Source organism: Zalophus californianus, chromosome 6 (assembly GCF_009762305.2).
Source record: "Zalophus californianus isolate mZalCal1 chromosome 6, mZalCal1.pri.v2, whole genome shotgun sequence".
In the NCBI taxonomy this organism is placed as follows: Eukaryota; Metazoa; Chordata; class Mammalia; order Carnivora; family Otariidae; genus Zalophus; species Zalophus californianus.
The window spans coordinates 58157278-58180808 of NC_045600.1; positions in this window are offsets into that span (position 1 = coordinate 58157278).

Below are 23531 nucleotides of genomic sequence, written 5' to 3' on the forward strand. Positions count from 1 at the left end.
GAGGTCAGAGGCTGGCTTTGGCATGTTCTTAAGTCATTGGAATACCTTGCACAGTGCCTGGAGTGGAATATGTGTTCGATTTATTAAATTAATTCTTTTCCTCCTCTCAGAACTGACTGGCTATTTTGCAGAATTGATTGAACTTATCATTCCAACATTGCATACAGATAGCTTCAGTCTACACAAATAATCTCACCTGCGATATCTTAGGAAGCTTGTGGGAAATGCAGAAGTCAGAAGTTTATGCACTAGAAAATCTTTTATAAGCTGAACAATGTACATAATTAGGAAAACAGGAAAAATGGTATGGATGAGACACCATTTAGGCATAATAGAGGTGCTCAGTTACATAAAATTGTTGGGGATATTTACTTTTTCTAGCACATGAAATTCTGTGGAGTGAATAGATTCTGCTTAAAATAGAAATAATCAATGAAGGGAGATATGTGCAAAATTTTTATGTTGGAAATTGTAAAATGGAATAATAGTACATTGTAAAAAGTAAGTTTTAAGCTTAACAGTGGACTTGTTTTAGGTATAAAATCACACTGTTGGCATCGTGCCTGGTGTGTGATAGTCTTTACCAGACTTTGAGTACCTGCTTACACCATATTCAAATTATAACCATTTTAAGCTCTCATTTGATTGTGGGACTGTGTCTGCAAATCAGGTGTCAACTTATTGCCACTGCCACCTTAAGATGACTTCAGGAAGGGTCTATTTTCACCCTTCTGCTGGCCTAATAAATTAGATTTTGGGTCCACTTAATTTATAGTCTAGTTGGGATAGATTGAAGAAATGATGACTGACATCTGATAACACACCAGCCAAGGTTAAAAATGCAATTTTCAGTTCATTAAACTCCACAGAAAAGGTCAACCTTTAATAATTGTATCATCTACTAAGCTAGAGTCTCAAGAGGCTTCTGGTAGACTAGCTTGTTACAGGGATGTACACATTTGAGAAAAGATTACCTCATTATGCATAAAAATACATTTATATACATATATATGTATAGATAGATAGAAAGTCAACTTGAGATTTACTTGAAGAGACTCACTTAGAAATAAGGTTAGCTTAAACAAAATATGAATTAATTTTCTTCTTTTTACTGGCATTAGTGGGATTCTCTAGCATTGAAGAGGGAGGCCAATCTGGTCTGTAGGATTATAAAAGATGTATTTATCTCATGGCATTCATGGTGGGAGTAGGCAACACATTTCAAATCTTGCTTATGGGAATAGGGCTTTCTCGGAAAATTATATAGATGAGATGTCTCTCTACAGTATAACAGCACTGGCCATTCTCTCCCAATTCAGCTTCTTCCAATTACCATAGCAACTCACATCTTATAATAAACAGTGTGGTCACTATCCACTAAAGGGGAAAAGTAAGCTGTAGGTTTGTCCTCAGTTGTCTTTTGTAGTGGTCCTAACTTCTCCTGGGTTCTTAACATACTGAGATACACAGCCTGGACTGTTGAGCCTTTAAAATGCCCTATCTGGATGAGTCCCCAAGAATAAGTATTCACCTCAAAGTGTAGCATTCACACATTAAAGATATGATTGAAAACTAGATGAATTTAGTTGTGAAAAGAATGTGCTTTTAGTGTGAAAAAAGATGTAGATTAGAATCTTGACGCTGTTACTTTCTAGGCGAGTTTCGTCACCTGTCCAAGTCTTAAGTTTTCTTGTCAATCAATTGAGGATAATAATACCACAGAGAGTGGAGGTAAAATCACATGAGATAATGTCTACAAAATGCTTCACACAGGACCTGATATAGAGTAAGAATTTAGAAGTCATAGCAATGATTATTTTTAAAATTTTTAATTTATATTTATTTTCAGTTAGCCAACATATAGTACATCATTAATTTTTGATGTAGTGTTCAACAATTCATTAGTTGCATATAACACCCAGTACTCATCATAACACGTGTCCTCCTTAATACCCATCACCCAGCTACCCATCCCTCCACCTCCCTCCCTTCTGTAACCCTCAGTTTGTTTCCCAGAGTCCAGAGTGTCTCATGGTTTGTCTCCCTCTCTTGATTTCTTCCCCTTCAGTTTTCCCTCCCTTCCCCTGTGGTCCTCTGTGCTATTGCTTATGTTCTACGTGTGAGTGAAACCATATGATAATTGTCTTTCTCTGCTTGGCTTACTTAGCATAATCCCCTCCAGTTCCATCCATGTCAATGCAAATGGTAGGTATTCATCTTTTCTATAGCTGAGTAATATGCCATTGTATATATGAACCACATAGAATTGATAGCAATTCTTATAATTATTAACACGTTTGTGGAAGAGGCAGAATTTCAATTTTTATTTTCTGCTTATACCCCATTCTCCAGATGACACTGTGAAAGTTTAACTTAAAGGATAATACAAGTTATTACAGGAAAAAATAAAGTGATATGCAAAAATACAGGAAGTTAGTGGTATCAACAAATCATCTTAAAAGGGGAGAGGAGAGGGATGCAGGGAACCAGTGAAGTGGGTTGAGAATATGAACTGCTTTCCTTTCTTTTAGATGGCCAGTAGAGCTCTCCCCTTTTAATTGAAGTATGACCTCTTCTGGGTCTCCTCTGAATCTTTCATGGGGGATTACTAATTTAAGCCTTAATCAACCCTCATACTAAAAAATAAAATACAACCAAACAACCCTGAGCAGCAGTCTTCAGTGTACTGTGCAGAATGTCATATTTTCATAATCAGATCACTCATTTAAAGTTCCCCTGAGTTTGAGTTCTGGGATATTTGGCTAATAGGATCAAGCAAAATCAAACTGATGCTTTCAACATGCTTCCTCTTATTGCTTTTTAAAAAGAAGCTTCCTCTGGTTACTTGAATATCTAAATAAAAGACAGATCATTTATAATTGTAATAATATTAAGAACACACTTGGGTGGAGTATGCAATTTTGGTCAAATTGATGCCTGATAATTTTTAAAACTGTCAGAGCATTTCCTTATGGGGTTACAGCTTAAAATTTAAACGCTAAAAGCCTATTGAATAGAAATCTTAGACACAGCAGATGATAAAGTTGAAAACAAATAATTTAAGCTATTGAAAGAGGTTATGAATCAGTGTCCTCTAACCAAGGCCATACTTGTTAGTAGGTCTGCTGGGAGCTCAGGAGGGATTTAGAATATACCCATATATTCTCAGAAGGCCAGACACTTCCCGTATCCTCCAAATCTCCATGTTTCCATGTAAACCACACATCCGGCTCCTCAGAGTAGGGTGTGCCTTACAGAGATCACACAAAGAAAGATGTAATTGGCCAAAAAGTGTATGGTTGTCTCTCTCCCTGGGCATCCCATAACTCTTGTAAAATCTCATTTCCTTTTACTAAAGAAAGAATATTTCACTGTGGTCAATACTAGTGTACTCATTCACATAATAGAAGTAGATGGCATTCATATATAAAATGCATCTCTCTGGAATCGTAAAGGGAGAAGGAAAGTCAGACAGTTGCACTGTCCTGGAATCCAAGAGGAGCAAGTATTTGGAGAAGAAGGTGGTAGTCACTGATGCTAAACAGAGCAGACAGGTCTTGGAAAGTAAGGGTTATTTTTCTTAAAAGCTACTGGATTTGGTGAAGTCGTTGGTGACCCTGAGAGATTTCAGAAGAAAAGTCGTTTGGAAAGTTTGATTTTAAAAAAATGAATATGGGACGGTGGTAGTTAGTTATGATGGGAATTTTAAGGTGTGTGAGTCAGAACAGAAGCACTATAAGTAGAATATCCTTTAAAGAACTTTGTGAAAGGAAGGCTACATTGAGGATATTCCTGGAAAGATCAGTAGTAGCATCAAGGAAACAGCCTTTAAGTCAGTTACACCTGTGTATCTTTGAAGATACAGAGGCTCAAACCTGTGGAAGAAGAGTTTGCATATTTTGAGAAGGGAATGGATAGATATAAGAACTAGATCCTCTAAAAGTAAGGAATGAATCTTATTTTATACTTTTCTTTCCTAAACATTGGAAAAAGTATCAGCATTTATTATAATGGTGATATAGGCTTTGTAAAATGATATCATGTATGCAGAGGACATTTTTCCTGCAATTTATGACTAGAAATTAATGCTGACAGTCACGAGTATGACCTGTCCTACAAAGCTTTCTGGCCAGAAACATTTTTAAAGCAGACTGTAGTCCAATAGAAAGACCTTGTCAGAGTTTTAGGTTATGTTGGTTCACTGAGGTTGGGGGTGGTTATGGCTAGTTTACATCAACTTGTCACACTCTGCTGCCTAAATATAGGAAGCACTCCCATCAAAATGCAGAACTTAAAAATGGTGCCATAAATGACAATTCTAAGCTGCCAGTGAGGAGTGATTGTTGCTCCTAACACCCCGGTTCTACTCTTTCATTCTAAAGGGCAAATGAGTTCTGAGAGTATTTATGTTCTATTCAGGTTAACTAATTGAGATTTTGGCCTTTTTCTCCAGTTGCCTATTCTTTTACTTAAAGTTAATTTGTTACAAGGCACAGCAAGTTAATTAGTATGATTAGCTCCCTCATCTCCATGCGTGCATTTTTAAGAACCTTAAAGTCAAGGTACTGCTTACACAGATGATTATTCGCAGACAGTTAATTCTTGAGTTATTGTCTTGGGATGGGCATTATCATATTATTAGCATGTCTTTTATATTTCCTGATTCTTTAGGAAGAAGCGTCTCACTTTTACATCTCATTTTAGAACTTTTATTGTCAGTAAACATTAACAATAAGCTTCTGTTCTGTCAACAACATTTTTGTGAAACCCTGCAAAGAAGATGGTGGCATAGGAAGATCCTGAAGTCACCTCCTCCCATGCCCACAACAGATGTACAGCTACATATGGAGTACTTTTCTCTGAAAAATCTTAAAAAAATAGATGAAAAACCCTTCCACAACAAAGGATAAAAGGGCTGCGTTAAGACGGGTAGGAGACGCATGCTCTCATATGCAGAAAACCCCATGGTGACCCACAGTTGGGAGGGATCTTAAAAATATGGACCTCTTCCTGGAGGAGCAAGGGGTTTCTGCAACACATCAGGCACCCCAACCCTTGGGTCCTGCACTGAGACACAAACCACCAAAATGTAAAACCAGTGGAGATTATGTCCAGGAGACCATAGCACTGCAGGGAATAGAGAACCTGTTCTTAAAGTGCTCACATGCATACTCAGTCACCATGGACCCAGTACGAAAGCAGCAGTTTAAAAATGCTAGACCATATGTGAAGGCGAGCCAGTTATTAACTTAAAACGAGTGTAAGAGAGGCAGGAATCTGTTGGGACTCTCTCCAGGGATGGAAGCACTGGCAGGTGGCATTTTTGCCATCGCATGCTACCTTACTCTATTGCCAATGCCAGCAGGTGCCATTTGGCAATCTCCCTTTAACCTGCTAGCACAGATGAGCACTCCGCAGCCATGTCACAGCTGGTAAGGCACCCTGCCCCTGCCAAGCTGCAACTGTGGCACCCCCAACAGCTGGCAGACACATGCAGCCCACACAGGGGATGCCCCTGGAGCAGTTGGCTCCAGTGGGCAGGGAAGATGGCACTTCTTGGCCCTAAGGGTCATCTCCTACATAAGGACACCTTTTCAAGACTAAGAGAGGAAGGTGCTTTGCCTAATACATAGAAACAAATACAGAGAATCAGGCAAAATGAAGAGACAGAGGAACATGTTCCAAATGAAGAACAAGATAAAACCTCAGAGAAAGACCTTATGAAACAAGAGATAAGTAGTCTCCATGATAAAGAGTTCAAAGTAATGGTCATAAAGAGGCTTTCCAAACTAGGTGTTTACAGTGAGAACTTCAACAAAGAAATATGGGAAATGTAAGAAAGTACCAAATAGAAGTCACAAAGCTGAAGAATATAGTAACTAAGTTGAAAAATATGCTAGAGGAATTCAATAGAAGACTAGATATACATGAAGTGGAAGAAGGAATCAAGCTGGAAAACAAAACAATAGAACTTACCCAGACAGAGCAGCAAAAATAAAAAAGAATTTTAAAAATGGAGTACCTTAAAGACATGGAAAAGCATCAAGCAGAACAACATCTGCATTATAGGGGTCCTGGAAGGAGAAGAGAGAAACAAAGGGGCAGAAAATTATTTGAAGAAATAATGGCTGAAAAATTCCCTAATCTGGTGAAGAAAACAGACATCCAGGTGCAGAAAACCCAGAGAATTCCAAATAACATGAGCCCAGAGAGATCCAAACAAAAACACATCACAATTAAATGTCAAAAGTTAGGGGCACCTGGGTGGCTCAGTCATTAAGCATCTGCCTTCGGCTCAGGTCATGGTCCCAGGGTCCTGGGATTGAGCCCCACATTGGGCTCCCTGCTCAGTGGGAAGCCTGCTTCTCCCTCTCCCCCTCCCCCTGCTTGTTTTCCCTCTCTCACTGTCTCTCTCTCTCTGTCAAATAAATAAATAAAATCTTTAAAAAAAAGTCAAAAGTTAAAGATAGAGAATCTTAAAAACTACAAGAAAAAACAACAACTTGTTACATACAAGGGAAACCCCATAAGGCTATCAGCAGATTGTTAGCAGAAACTTTGAAGGCTAGAAAATAGTGGCATGATATATTCAAAGTACTGAAAGGAAAAAGCTTGCAACCAAGAATACTTACGCCAGCAAGTTTATCACTGAGAATAGAAGGAAGAGATAAACAGTTTTGCAGATAAGCAAAAGCTAAAGTTCATCACCACTAAACCAACCTTACAAGAAATGTTAAAGGGACCTCTTTAAGCTGAAAAGAAATACTAATTAACGACAAGAAAACATACCAAAGTAAAAATACTACTGGAAAAGGTAAATATATAATAAAAGTAGTAGGTTAATCACTTATAAGGCTTCTGTGAAGGTTAAAAGACAAAAGTAGTAAAATTAAAACTACAATAATTGGTTGAAAATACATAAAAAGATGTAAAATATGACATCGAATATATAAAACATGGTGGGGGAGTAAAAAATTAGTTTTGAATGTGTTCAAATTTAATTGCAATTAAGTTAAAATATATATAAATATATATCCAGTAACCACAGCAAAATTTTACTATAAATATATATACAGTAATAATAGCAAAATTTTACAGCAAATGCACAAAAGAAAATGAGAAAGGAATCTACACATAGCACTAAAGAAAGTTACCAAACTACAGAGGAAGAGAGCAAAAGAAGAAAGGAACAGAGAGGAACTACATAAACAGCCAGAAAAGATTAATAAAATGGTAGTAAGCACATATCAATAACTACTTTAAATGTAAATAGACTAAAATCTCCAATCAAAAGACATAGAATGGCTGAATGTTAAAACAAGACTCATCTATGTGCTGGCTACAAAAGACTCACTTTAGAAGTAAGGACACAGGGTGACAGAAATGTAATGAATGGGAAAAGATATTCCATACAAATGGAAACAAAAAGAAAGCTATTGTAACAAATGGAAACAGAAAGCTAGTGTAGCTATACTCATATCAAACAAAATAGACTTTAAAACAAAGACTGTAAGAAAAGACTAAGGACAGTCTCTTCAATAAACGGTGTTGGGAAAACTGGACAGCTACATATAAAAGAATGAAATTGGACTTACATCACATATAAAAATTAACTCAAAATGGATTAAAGTCTTGAATGTAAGATCTGGAACAATAAAACTCCTAAAAGAAAACATAGGTAGTAAGCTCCTTGATATCCCTGTTAGTCATGTTTTTGGATCTGATTCCAAAGGCAAGAGCAACAAAAGCAAAAATAAGCAAATAGGACTACATTGAACTAAAAAACTTCTGCACAATGAAGCAAACCATCAATAAAACGAAAAGGAAACCCACTGAATGGAAGATGTTATTTGCAAATGATAGATCTATTAAGGAGTTAATATTTAGCATATCTAAAGAATTCATATAACTCAATAACAAAACAAAACAAAACAAAAAAGTGATTAAAAAATAGGAAGATGATCTGAATAGACATTTTTCCAAAGAAGACATACAGATGACAAACAGGAACATGAGGAGATGCTTAACATCACTAATCATCAGGGAAATGGAAATCAAACCCATAATGAGTTACCACCTCACAGCTGTTTGAATGGCTATTATCAAAAAGACAAGTATTGGAGAAGATATGGAGAAAAGGGAACCCGTGTGCATTGTTAAATGAATCTAAATTGGTACAACCACAATGGAAAACAGTACAGAGCTTCCTCAAAAATTTAAAAATAGAGCTACCATATGATTCAGCAATTCCATTTTCAGGAATCTATTTGAAGAAAACAAAAACACTAATTCAAAAAAATATGCACATTCATGTTTATTGCAGCATTATTTATAATAGCCAAAATATGAAAACAACATAAGGGTCCATCAATAGGTGAATGGATAAAGATGTTACACACACACACACACACACACACACACACACACACACACACACACACACAATGGGATAGCACTCAGCCATAAAAAAAGAATGAAATCTTGCCATTTGCAACAAAATGGGTGGGCCTTGAGGGTATTATGCTAAGTGAAAAAAGACAGAGAAAGCCAAATACTTAATGATTTCACTTATAAGTGGGATCTAGAAAACAAAGCAAGCAAAGAAACCAAACCAAACCAAACCAAGCCCAGACTTACAGATATAGAGAACAGAGTGATGGTTGCAAGATGGGAGGAGGCTGGGGGGAAAAATTGGTGAAGGTGATCAAGAGGTACAAACTTCCAGTTATAAACAAGTCATAGAAATGTAATTTATACCATAGAGAATACTGTCAATAATATTATGTTAACTTTGTATGGTGACAAGTGGTGACAAGACTTATGTGGTAATCATTTCACAATGCATACAAATGTGGAATCAATGTTGTACACATGAAACCAGTATGTTATTATTATTATATATATATTAAATCAATATATATTATATATATTATTATATTATATATATTATTATATACAAATGTGGAATCAATGTTGTACATATGAAACCATAAACAATTATGCCTTAACAAGAAAAAACAAAACAAAAAGCCCCCAACATTTTGTTATACACTTTGAAAATATGAGATTTGAAATTCCAAAAGAATTGATTTCCTATACATATGGGTTTAGGGAGGTGGTAGTAGTCAGTTTTTTCATTCATTGTCATCGTAATGAATAATCAATGAGTTTTCAAATTGTGCCTGTTGAAAATTTGAAGCCAAGCAGAAAAGTGTACCACTAGGTGACACTCTGATCTTAAAGCATAAACCAACTAATGACAATTACCTAAATGACAATGAAGGTGACATCAGTAGACAATGGAGATAGTGTGAATTTAATATTGTAAATTTGGGACATCCATTTTTAGGCTCAATGAGGATTTTTTTGTTACAAATAATTTTTTTTCAAATGCTATGCAAATGCTTTGTAATAGTTGACAGTACTAAATCATTCTCCAGATCGGCAAATTTGGAAATACTGCTAACTTTCATAAAGGAGAAAGGTATAGTTTGATGATTCTAGAATAGGGAGTCATCAGGTTAGCATTTATATCAACTTTCACTACCACACTGGGAAAGGTATTTAACTGTTCTTTTCTGGCTTGATTACCCATAAAGAGGTAATAAGCTTCTCTGCCTCTCAGGAATGTTATAAAGGAGAGTTGGTTAAAATGCGCAGTGTCCTGATGACTGTAACTATTAAATATTATGTAAAGCAATGCAATGATAGTAAAATCAATAAAATGCCTGAATGGAGTTATTTGGCGATCAAAACTACAGATTAAAACATCAGTAATGTGTGGTAGATAAAAGTTGTCTCTGTATAGTGTTTCCATGCAAAGAAGGTGAAGAAAATTTCCCTGAATTGTTGATATTTGGCTTTAAATATAGTCACTGTTTCACAAAAATCTACTTGATGATCAGACTAATCTAATGGACCCAGGATTTGTGGTAGGAGAGCTGTGAGGGTCTCTTTTCACCTAAAAGACTTTGCTGGGGGAAATCCTTGAAATTAATCATCAACGAAGCCTAAGGATATTTACGTATGTGCAGGTTAAGCTAATATGTGTGCTTGGAAGTCCATGGCTTTTATAAGCATCTCAGAGAAACCCCTGACCCAAAGAGAGGTTGTACCTACTGTTTGTGGTTGGTAGTGGCAATAGCTAGCATCTTATCAAAGGGTCTAGATTTAGGCAAAATGCAGTGCAAATGAACATCAAAAGCACTGTAAAGTGTGGAAAAGTGACAAAAGTTCCACCTGAGGCCTGAATAGGAATTTTGGTCATCATATGAGTTACAGATGTGGTCTTACATATATGAAGGGGCCAAGGATTCCTGCTTCTTGTTTAAAACTATTTTTAGAATCATTATCTTCCTCCAAGTGCTGCTTTTTGTTTGTTTCTGCCCATTCACTCTCAGAATTGTGGTCTATTTTCCCCTAGCTTTTCAGAAAGCAAGAGCCTGTGTATGACCTTTGACCCAAGTCACCCTGCCTATCATAGTCATAATGTATTGTTCTATGATGTATGAGCCAGTGGGAGGACTGTAGTTATAGAATAATTCTTGGCCTAGAAACGTTTCCAGGGAGAATGAATGAAGAGAAAAGATATGAATATTGAGGAATAGGCAGAACTCGTGAACTCGGTTAAAATGAAGAGACATTGTCTCCTGGAGGCCCATGTTGGAATGGGTAAATGAATTGGCGGTGTGCTTAAATGAATTGGCCACATTCCCAGACTAAAGGGAATCAGAGCTTTGTCCAGTTATGGCTGAATCATGTATTGAGACACATCTAAGAGAAAATTCATACTTTCTGATTGACTGACATTGAAAAAGTGAATGCTTTCATACTATGGTAACTAAGAAATTTTGGGTAGTCATTTCTGTTCACATTTGAGTAACATACTGTCCTATGACTGACTTCAGGTTGTTCAGCCCATCAGTTTTGGGGCCAAAACTGCTGCTTCTGTCTCTTTCCCACTCAGGTGGGGCAACTTTCTTGCGCTTGTTCTTTTTTTTTTTTGAAGATTTTATTTATTTATTTGAGAGAGAGAGCACAAGCCAGGGGGAGAGGCAGAGGCAGAGGGAGAAGGAAAGGGAGAAGCAGACTCCCTGCTGAGCAGGAAGCCTGATGCGGGGCTTGGCTTGATCCCAGGACCTCGGGATCATGACCTGAGCTGAAGGTGGCCGCTTAACCGACTGAGCCACCCAGGTGGTGCCCCTCTTGTGCTTGTTCTTATTGGGTGATGCAGCTTTACCTCTCCTGGGTTTTTCTTCTGTTATGAGCTCCAACACAGAAGAGAATTATTGGATCTGTGTGGTCCTTGGCATCTAATATTTTCCTGTCTCTCATGCTGCATTGATATATCTGGGTTTTCTAACATGTTTAATCACAGTTTCACTTGAATTTAATTTACTTAAATCTTATTGTTTTTTAATCAACTAAAGATTTAAACTGTAGATAACAGCATGTGAGTACCTCAGATTATATTTTAAGAGAGTATATCCTCTTAGACGACTAAATTATCATTAATCTTAAAGACAATTACAATAACAGGAACACATACTTAACTTGAATTGACTACATGCTATGTACTATTCTAAGCACGTTATATATATTTACTGATGTGATCACCACAACAAACATATGAAGAAGATACTTCTTCTAAGGGATATAATTTAGATATAATCCAGTCTTGCTTAAAAAAAGAGAAGCAAATACCTAGATATATATTTGGGAATAACATCTTTAGTTTGAGCTATTGAATTTCCTCATTTAGAGTCTCAGGTTAAGGTCCTCTGGGTTTGCAACTGTCAGTTTACAGCTGACAGTTGTCTCACCTGGTATGTCAGTCAGATCCAGAAAGTAACGTAAATTGCAAACAGTTTATTAAAAAATCAGGCTTTAGGAAGTGAACTTCCACACCCGGAATGGCATTTGTCTAATGAGTAAGGAAAAGAGGACTTGAGAGCCTTGATGAGAAAACAAAAATGAGTGAAATGCAAAAGTAAATACAGTTAGCTCTGAAATAGGAAGAATCAACCTTGTAGTAAGTAGTCTTGGACTTGCCTAATAAGGATCAAAGGATAACCTGTGAAAGAAGTGTGACATAGTCTATGACTCCCTAAAAGGTCTCTCTCTCTATATAGAAAGAATGGGCACATGGAATGAAGAGGGAAGGGATACAGGTAGTGAAGGCTTAAGCTCAGTTATGAGGCTACCATTATGCCAGAGAACTTCTAGTATAACATTTGTCACTCATGAAAAATAATTGTAGGGAGAGGGGAGGGAACTCAGCACAATATTTAGGTATGGTAACAAGTCCCGGATGTTCAAGAGCTACGGTACTGTTCAAGACCCACAGCATTCAATTAGTCAGAATCCTTGTTGAGTGAGATTTTCACTTTATGTCACCATTTTTAAAAGAATGTAAAGAAATCAGAGTGAGCTGAAACAAAACCCACAAGGTTTATTCATTAATTCATTTGTTCAACCTACCTTTTGCCACACGTGTTTGGTATTGGCAATATAGCAATAAACAACTACGGAACTTAGAGTATGTGGAGTTCATGGAGTTGCCATGAGATGAAATGGAAAAACTATGAGAGGAGAATGTCTGGAGTGGGGAGGAGACTAGGAGCTCAGTTTTGAGGATGCTTAGTTTGAGGTTTCAATTAGATGTCTAAGTAGAGATGTTGATCAGAAAGTTGGATATATGAATCTGGAGTTTAGGGGAAAGCCTAGGCAGAAGATATAAACTTGGGAGTTTTGGTAATCAGTAGTGCTGTTTATGAATATTTCCATTTCCCCTTCTGATAAGGCTTCATGTTAGACTAGTACTTTTCTGCTCATGGTGATCATATGACTTGTTCTGTCCAATTGAAATGGAGTGGAAATGATAGGTGTTACTTCTGGATGAAGTTCTAGCAATTGATGCACAATTTGTCACAGCAAGTGGCAATCCTCCAATGATAACTGCTTTATCAACTAGTGTCCCAGAGAGAGGACAATGTGGAGCAGACTCCTAGGCAACCCACAATCAGTGGGTACTATGATGAAGAAATTTTTATTAAGCTACTGACATTTGGGGGAAAGATCAATGGAGAGCTTGGCAAGAGAAGTTTTGATGGAGCAATGTGGCAAAAACACAATCTGGGTTTAAGTGAAAACAGTAAGAGAGAAATTAGATAAAGTAGGTTCCTTTGTTTCAAGGTGTGGAGTGGGGCCATAGCTGGAGAGGGAAAGTGGGATCATGAGAGCTTTTTAAAAAAGATGATAGAAATACTGCATGAGTACAGATGGGAAAATTAATGATACAGGAGGGAGGAAAGATTGTGGGAGTGCTATCCTTGAACAGGAGAGATGGCATTAGATCTGGCGCTCAAATGGAAGGGTCAGCTTCGTTAGGAGGTTGGCGGTCATGAATTTAAAGTGAGATCAGTCAGCACAATTATGTGTTTTCCTCCAGACACATACAGCTGTGTGGGGACAGGTATAGAATAGAATTGAATTCAACCAGGCTTGGAAATGATTTACTTAATTAGCATTCTAAAGTATATTAGTTCTCAATGTTCGTGGGAAATCAAGTGAGAGGAGTGGGTTTTAATTCTTTTTTTTAAGAGGAGTGGGTTTTAATAAATGCAAACCAGCCAACTAACCAACTGCGATTCTCTCCACCCCTATCCTGAGATATTTGAGAGAAGATATTCATGGCCATTTAGAACCAAAGAAACAACAATAACGCCATGAAAATTTGTTCCTGAGGAAAGCTGATTTCTCTTTCTGCCGATCTTCAATAAGAGAACAAATATTCTCCACTCAGAAAGGGTTATAGATCCTTAAGCAAAGTATGAAATTAGATTTGACAATCCAAGTATCAGTTGATGCCAGTTGTTTTACAAGTAACTAATAGGTCTTTGTGCCTTAGTTGTTTTTATTCCTATAGCTCCCAGAATATTTAATCATTTTTTGTCAGTAGGTTCCAAGAGGGCATTAAGTAATGAGACAGCAATACAAGCAAGGGGTTTTTTTGAGCCCAACTCCGGCTAGTCATTGGCATGTTTTACATGGCATCTGTAGGGGAAATCCATAATGAGTGATATTAAGGCAATGAAGTGAGAAAATGAAAATTTCATCCAGGAAATAAATGTCCATGGCCAAATTACCAGTGTTTATATACATGTATAACAACTGAGCGTCAGTGAGTTGATTGCAGTAGTTGTAATAGGGCCTTTGCAAGGAGTTTTAGGTTAGAAGAGGATTTGAGTTTATTAGAAAGTGGAGTGTTGTGATGTTTTCTTCAACTTGTTGGGGTTTCATCTGGAACACTGAGCCGGCCCCTCTGATGAGGGGAAGAGACATGACTGAAATTAGGAAATCTGGGTCTAGTTGGCTGTACCAGTGCGGAAGCCAGCTGTGTCGCACCTGTTCAGGGCAATGGGTTGCTGATATGAGATGTTATCAGGCAGAGAATGCTGGGAGAACGTTTTTGAAACCGTGCGGAGCCAAGTGTTTCAAATGTGTCTTTGAAAATGGCTCATTTGATAATGACAATAAAACATGCTTATGATAGGATGTTAAGTGAAATAATCCAGGTAGCAATTTTATGTATAATATATTCTCAACTGTGTTTTAAAAGGCATATTTATAAAAAGGCTAGAAGGAGAGGTATGTTAACAGTGTTTGTGTGATTGGACCCTGGAGCATTAAAAATGTTGGGGCAAGTCTTGGTCAGACACGTAGGGGTATTGCAAGTAAAAATTATTTCTGGGCTTATTTCCTGTTTGATTGCATGTTTTGTTTGTATTATAATCTGTACATATGCAGTCTGCTAATAGGGATTTAATATATGGTTATTGACTCCAGTACCACGTTAATGATGGTAAGATATACTTTTAGATATACATACTGTGAATTCTGTTCAGAAACCCAAAGATATGTGTTTGTATAACATGTAACATATTTATTGAACAATGTTATATGTCACATACTCAACTAGGCATTGCATATATCAGATACAGTCCCTAACCTCACGAAGCTTACAGGGTAATGGAGGGCATATTAGTTTTCCATGGCTGCACAAGAAATTACAATACACTTAGAGGCTTAAAACAGTACACTTTTGTTATCTTAACAGTTTCTCTGGTGAGGATAGTGGCACGGATTAGCTGGGTTCCCTTATCAGGGTCTCGCGTGGCTGTAATAAAGCTATCGGCCAGGCTGTGTTCTCATCTAGAGGCTCAGCTGGGAAAGCATTTTCTTTCAAGCTCGCTTGATCTGTTGATAGAATGCATTTCCTTGCAGCTGCGTGATTGAGGGCACTGGCATCTAGTTGGCTGTTGGCTGGAGGCCAGCTCAAGTCTTGGAGGCTGCCCTCAACTCTAGGCCATGTGGGCCTGCCAGCATGGCCACTTACTTCTTCAGAGCCAGCTAAGGAGAGAGACTCCCTAGAGTGAGTCTGCTAACAAGATGGAATATACGTATATAACGTAACCACAGGAGGGCTATCTTATCATCTTTGCATATTCTGTTAGAAGAAAGCCACAGTTCCCATAAACAGCTAGCCACTGCTACTGGTTACTGGGGCTTATTTGCTGGGATCACTCTGGAGACTCCACCTCAGAACTTACTGCAGCTGCTGTTCAGGGTTGGTCAAGGTTTGCCCTATGGGGGAAGAATTCTCACTTCAAAGGGTGTAGATATTTCAGAGTAACTGAGTAGTTTTCCCAAAGGTATGTCTCCTGGGGGCAGTAGAGAAGCCCAGGTGGAGAGACACAGCTACCTGGAACAGCTGAAGTCAGGTGTTGTCAGGTTGCAGATTTGCAGTGCATTGTGTTACCACAGCAGTGGCTGGAGTTAAAAAGGTGGGTCCAGAGGGTGCGAGTTGGGGAGAAGTGTTTGATACCCACAGCCAGTGAGAGGCAGAGCTGGTGGTTAAGTCTTTCAGACTCTACTGCCCCCAGCTGCATATCACCTTCTCCTGCACTTTGTTTAGCAAATACACCTTTTTTGGGGCGCCTGGGTGGCTCAGTCAGTTAAGCGTCTGCCTTCGGCTCAGGTCGTGATCCTGGGGTCCTGGGATAGAGTCCTGCCTCAGGCTCTCTGCCCAGCGAGGAGCCTGCTTTTCCCTCTGCCCCTTAAGCCTCTGCCCCTTCCCCCTGCTCGTGCTCTCTCTCTCAAATTGTTACAGAACCTGGACTGGATCGCCCGACGGCAGAACCAAGTGGCACTCGGAGATCTTGGAGGATAGGAGGTTTATTTAATGCCGGCGGGCTCAGAGGAGAGCGATCTCCAAAGGTCTGAGCCCCGAGCACAAACAAAGGGGGCAATTTATACACTATTTCTGCATACTTGGCACTTTTGGCGCGTGCGCGAAGTGGGGCAGGGAGAAGAACCCGGAAGAGACCCGGGGCAAGGACTGGGACTCTCTTGCTGGCTCAGTTGGCCATCTAGGCCACAGATTTTCCTTATCAAAATAAATAAATAAAAATCTTAAAAACAACTCCAAATACACCTTTTTCAAAAGCATTGTATTTCTTTTTGGCACTGAAATTTTCCATTTAATTTTCACTGCTTTTAGTAAAACTATTTACAGCAGTGCTTCTCAGAATTTAATGTGCATACAAATCACCCAGGGAATCTTGCTAAATGCAGATTTTGATTCAGAACATTGAGATGTGGACTTCTAGTCTGCATTTCTAACAAGCTCCCAGGTGATGCCGAAGCTGCTGGTCTGCACACCACACTGTGAGGAACAAGGTCATAAGGTAAGACTCTAAATGAAAAGGCATAACTAGGTTGCATATTTGAATGGATTGAATAAAAGACAGGTGTTGTCATGCACTTTCAAGTTGCTAACTCGACTTCAAACAGAGCCTTTGTCAAGCTTACTTTCTTTGTGGCCCGAAGTTTTATAAGACCCTCTAAGTGTTAATTTTGAACGATGGTTTGAATAATATTGTTATATAAAAACCTTCTCCCAGAGCAGTTCAAAGTGCTTTTTATGTTAGCCATCTGGTCATTGCTATCTGAGGGTACTAATTTCCTTATAGGAAAATATTAATAACATACTAGTAATGGGAAGAATCAAATACATACTCCCCACAGAACATCATTTCTTCGCTCTACAGGTACATCCTCATTACTAACTGCGTTCCCTAAACCAAAATAACAGTATCTTTAGGGTACACCGGGCCCATTGCAGTTTTGTCTCTACTTCCTAAAGGGACAAACATGGAATTTCAAACTCCTGCATCATCTGCTAAGAAGTTTTGTTCTGGGAACACTCTATTTACTACTGACTCAATTTGAATAGATTTTCATTCACAGTATCCACAATTTCAAAGTAGAAATAAATGAAGTAATCTCCAATATCCTATCCTACATTTATGTAGTTTTTTAAAAGACGTGATTCACTTCTGCAATACAGCTTCTGAAGAAGCACTTTGAAAGGAAATATGTAAAAGAATACCTCTAAGGCTTTAAGGGAAACTGACATTTGATGTTGTCAGAGGATAGAGCAGATAAGGAATGGACTTGAGACATAGAGCCTTAACAAACCCGAGTCCCTACGATGGTTTTTTTTAAAAAATGACTTAAATTCGTTTTCTTCGCTGGGGTTTATTTTTTATTCACTTAGTGCTTAAGGCACATCTATTGAGCATCCCTGGTGAGCACAGACCTATCTCTAGGTATGCAGTGGGAGACAAAAACAGTTCCTGACCTCATGGAAGTTATACCCAAGGGGAAGACACATAAAACATCAGTGCACAAATGCATATATGATGATTACTTACCGGGGTAAGTGCTATGAAGAAGAGTCCCTATGCAGAGTCCTAAGGGCAAGAGATGTTTCATTACATTTGAGGAACTAAAAGAGCCAAGTGCTGCTGGAGCACGGAATGAATGAAAATATCAGTAAATGCTTACACAATGGCTGCAAGGTACCAGGCATGGTGCTGAGAGCCTTATAAGCCTTACCGCATTAAGTCCTTACTACTACCTTGGGAAGTCAATACTGCCAATCTCATGTCAGTGGTCAGAGGCACAGAGATGGTAAGCAAGTTGCCCAGTGTTTCATGGGTAGAGTGTTTGAACACAGAAGGTCTCCATAACTGCTCAGTTTTGCCTCCGTGCAGGAGAAAGGGCCCAGGGATCACACAGCTCGGCAGCTTGATGTTCGCCTCTCTTAACATGTAGCTTCGGTGTTTAAATCACCGTGAAAGAACAGAAGGTTAACTGACTTAACCAGATAAACCTAACAGTGAAATAAAATAATAATGCTTTTACTATATCATAAGACAAATTATAGCCCTGGTAAATAAACTCTCAAAATGCATAGCTGTGCTGTCATTTCCCAGAATTTCTCCATGAGGGGTTACATGTAGAAGAAAATAGCCATAAACCGTATTCACATCTCAGCGTGGATGTTTCAGGTCTTCATTTATGCTCTTTGTATAAGATATTAATACCCCCTTTCTATAATTCATGGAGGATGTGTAACTAAATCTAATGAGGAGGCCTATCTCTCCTTTGTATTTTCTGTGGCAGGACAACTAAGGTGTAAAAGTTTAGATGTCATGGCAGATGTGAAAAAAATGGAAACTTAATATGATTTTTTTTGTCATTCAGGGTAGATTATTTTGCTATGGATTTATTTTAAGCTTTAAATAATGACTATAAACTTAAAAATATTTATTAGAATTTTCATGAATTTTCTATTTATTTCATACACATTTCCCACTGTAGAAACCAAGCCCTGGGATGTATTATTGCTGTCATGGTTCCATAAGTGACAATGACAGTGGAAGAGAACACAGCAGATGCAAGGTCATGTCTTATCACATCAAGTAATCCAGAAGCCTCTGAGCAGTTAGAGTGTCTGATGAGAAACTCAGAAAAGAATAGATAAGGTGTTCTTAAGTTTCATAGTCTACGCTTTTCAGGGCTTTACTTTTTGTGTCTGGGTTTTAACAATGTCATGGTTCATAGTAGCAGAAAGAGAAGAAAAAACGAGTAAAACACAAGCTGATACATCTTCGAGAAGCTCAAAGTTGCTCATTTGGAGTTTTGATTATCATAAAGTGATGGGAGTCTTAGAGTAATGTCACTTGAATTTTTCCCTTTAAGGATGGAAAACAAGGCTGAGACATCAAGTGAATTTCCCGAGGTCATCTATCAAGCTGGTAGTAGCAGAGAGAGAGCTAGAACCCAGGATTCCTGAGTTAGGCAGTGCACTGGGGTGAGGCATGTGTGTGGGATGTGGTGCTTTAGGGTTTCCTCAGATAAGGGCATGGAATCGGAAATACAATATGAAAATTTTAAGGACTATGCACACCCAGAAAACACAGAAAATCCAAAACTTGTGTCTGTGGTTTATGAAGCAAAGATAAGTCAGTAAAGATACGCTATTGGGATAATATATGAACAATATCCTAATGTTGGTCTTAAAAATAATAAAACATCTTAACCTTGATAAGATGACACCCATGGTCCTTCTTTTTGACTTAACCTATCTTTTTAAAGATTAAAACACCTTACAAATAGATTCCATATTTGAAAAATGCTAGGGTCATTTCATGAATTCATTATGCCCTTATCCACTCTTGGCCATGTAGATGTCTCCTCTTTCCTTTGAGAACACGGAATGATCTTCTACTGGCATACTCTTGTGTAAAGCCCACTCAGGGCCCCACCAGAGCTATCACAACCAAGGGGCTGAGGTAGCAGAGCTTTGTGTAGGGTTCAGGGAATAAGTGTATCTGCTTCTTATTATTGCTTTGAGTCTGAAATTATAAACAGTGTTGGTAATAAAATACTTCTCCCTGATGAGGCTGACTGGACTGCCCCCTCCATCTTGGTGTACCACTGCTCCAGGAAATTATGAACAAACCCAAAGGAAGGCAAGAGGAGAAGGGGTGGGAATTTTCACCCGGATATTTACATTTGCTTCTCTACTAATCTTCAGACTGGCATGTAGAATATCCATGAAAGTCAACTAAACAGTGAATAGTACTAATATGAGAAATAATTAAGATTTCTCTTTACAAGTTAAACGTTAATGAAAAGAATAAATCGTAACTAAGAAGCTTTCCTTTATACAATAGAAAATTAGATATAAAACGTAGTGGAGGGACACCTGGGTGGCTCAGTCGCTTAAGTGTCTGATTTGAGCTCAGGTCGTGATCTCAGGGTCCTGGGATTGAGCCGCGCATCAGGTTCCGTGCTCAGTGGGGAGTCTGCTTGTCCCTTTCCCTCTCCCCCTGCTCTTACTCTCTCTTTCTCTCTCAAATAAAATCTTAAAAAAATAATGGAAAACAATCACTTGCATAGTATTAACAAAAATATAAGATATCTAGAAATAAATTTTATCCCAAATGCATAAGACCTATATGAAGAAAACCTATAAAAATACTGAATTACAAAAAAGACTTGAACAAATGATGGGGCATATCAGGTACTTTTTTGTGGGGGCATATCATATTCTTGGATGAAAAGGTATTTATTTCCTCCAAGTGAGTCTATCAGTATAATACAATTCCAATAAGAGTCCAGTAGAATTTTAAAAAGTTCTTTTTCATTTGACCTTGGACATGATAGTAACCTCTTTGGACTTTAGTGCAAGACTGAAGTGATCAATGTTTCTTGAAGACATTTTGGAGATATGAAAAATGGCCTTAAAATGCTCATGTATCTTAACCCAGTAATTTCACTTGTAAGATTTTTGTACTAGATAAGTAATTGGGAGAGGACTATAAATCTCCCTGTTTAAGAATGTTTGTTAAAGTTTTATTAAAAAAACAAAATTGGCAAAAAACAATGCTTAAGTACATTTTGGCATAAACAAAGTGAAGTATTATGTAGTTATTAGTATTTCAAATACTAATTATGAAAATAATGGAAAACAAATAAATGTAAGATTATATGAAATATTCCCATTAAAATGCACACACACATACACACACATATACAAGAACATCTGTAGGTGAAGAAACTATATGGGAATGTTTCTAGTAGCTATCTCAGGATGGTGACATTATAAAGGTGTGGGTTCAAATATCACTTGCCAGCTGTGAGATCCTGGGTTAAGTGGTGTTGTTACTTCAGGTCTTCATTTTCTCATATGTAAAATGAAGAAAATAGCAATAACATTTCTGTGAAGGTTGAAGTAGTTAATATATGTAAAGCATTTAGCTTAGCATTTACCAAGTGTTCAATAAATGGTGTTTATCATCAATAATATAGATTTCTAAATACATATTTTTTAAGATTTTATCATTTATTTTAGAGATAGAGAGCACACATGAGTTGGGGGAGGGGCAGAGGGAGAGGGACAATCAGTCTCTGTGCTGAGCAGGGAGCCCTGCTTGGGGCTCAATTCCAGGACCCTGAAATCACAACCTGAGCTGAAACCGAGTCGGCACTTAACTGACTGAGCCACCCAAGCACCCCTATAGAGTTCTATATTCTAAAAATCTATTTTTATTATTTAAAAAATTGAGATATATTTGACATACAGCGTTGTGTAAGCTTAAGGTGTGCAATGTATTCATTTGATGAATTTCTATATGCAATATGATTAACCCTGTAGCGTCAGTTAACACCTCTATCACGTCATCTAATTATCATTTCATTTTGTGGCAAGAACATTTAAGATCTAGTCTCTTAGCAACTTTGAAGTATATAATACAGTATTGTTGACTGTAATCACAATGCTGTGCATTAATTCTCCAGAACTTACTCATTTTCTTTTTTTGTAGATTGATTTATTTTAGAGAGAGAGATGGGGGGCAGAGGGAGAGGGAGAGAGTCCTAATCAGACTCCCCGCTGAGCACAGAGCCTGACATGGGGCTCAGTCTCATGACACTGAGATCACAACCTGAGCCGAAACCAAAAGTTGGTCACTTAACCGACTGTGTCATTCAGGTGCACCAAGAACTTACTCATTTTCTAACTGCAAGTCTGTACCCTTTGACCAACATCTCCCCATTACTCCCCACTCCCTAGCCCCTGGTAACCATCATTCTATTCTCTGTTTCTCGGAGTTTGGCTTTTTTAGGGTCCACAGATATATGAGATCACACAATATTACCTTTTTCTGTCTGAATTGTTTCATTTAGCATATTGCCTTCAAGGTCTGTCCATGTTGTCACATTTAGACATTGCAGATTTATTAATTTCATGGTCAGAAACAGATGATGAATATTACACATTTTAAAAAGAGGACATTCAGAAAGTTGAGGCAAAATGAAAAACAATTGCAAGAACTGGGAAATGTGCAGAGAACAGTAAATATATCCCATGAATTAGTAGCCTTAAGTAGACCAATTTCAAAAGGAAATAATAATTACTGAGTTATTTTAATGTGCTATGGGTGTTATGTATCTGTAATTCATTTAGTTCTTGATATCAACCTGTGAGAAGGTTCTGTTCTTAACATCATTTTACAGATGAGGAAACTGAGGTACAGAAAGTTTCGTGCATCCAAGGATGTAGAGCTAGTCAGCAGTAGAACTGGGCTATGAAGCAGTTTTTATCAGTCTAACCACTATGCAGACTACTTTCTCAAGGATGAACTCTGCATGATTCATGTAAGAGAAAAAGCAGATGAATTGCTTAAGATAAGCATAATTCTTGATATTGAGAGAAGAAATACATTTCTCCTGAATGGCCTCGTGAAGATGACACTGCTCAGTTTCATGATGAACATCCTCAAAACTATCCTTACAGCAGATACACTGTCAAGTTTCAAAGGACTGTTTATTATAGTATCCCTCAATGTGAGCCTATGGCCTTGCATTACAGCACAATTTACTAAAAACCTTTTTGTCTTAGAAGAGCCCATAAGTGGAGAGTGGACTAGACTGATTGGTGGAGGGACACTGACGCACTGAAAAATCATTGAAATCATTCTCTTTTGTACTGAAAAATCTTCAAAATAACTTAGAGGAAACAAAGATTGGAGGCTTTTGCCATAAATTTGAAAATTAAACAGGAATTTAAAGGGGTAAGATACCTCATAAGACACAGGAATAAGATCACAATTAGTTCCTACTGTTTTTTTAACAATTTTGTTCTGAAAAAAATTTAAAATGTAAGATGTTGGGCACCTGGGTGGCTCAGTTGTTAAGTGTCTGCCTTCGGCTCAGGTCATGATCCCAGGGTCCTGGGATTGAGCCCTGTATCGGTCTCCCTGCTCGGCGGGAAGCCTGCTTCTCCCTCTCCCACTCCCCCTGCTTGTGTTTCCTCTCTTGTTCTCTCTCTCTCTCTGTCAAATAAATAAAAAAATAAATCTTAAAAAAAAAGAACAGGGGTAAGCCAACTATAGTCCATGGACCAAAAACAGCCGATAGCCCATTTTGTATGGCCCACAAACTTAGAATGATTTTTATATTTCTAAAGGATTATAAACAAACAAAACCCCACAGAATAGTGTGTTACAGGCATTGTATATGGCTCACAAAGCCTAAAATATTTACTGTCTGGTTCTTTACAGAAAGTTTACCAATCCTTGGCCTAGAATCATGACCAGACTTATGTTCAGATAAAT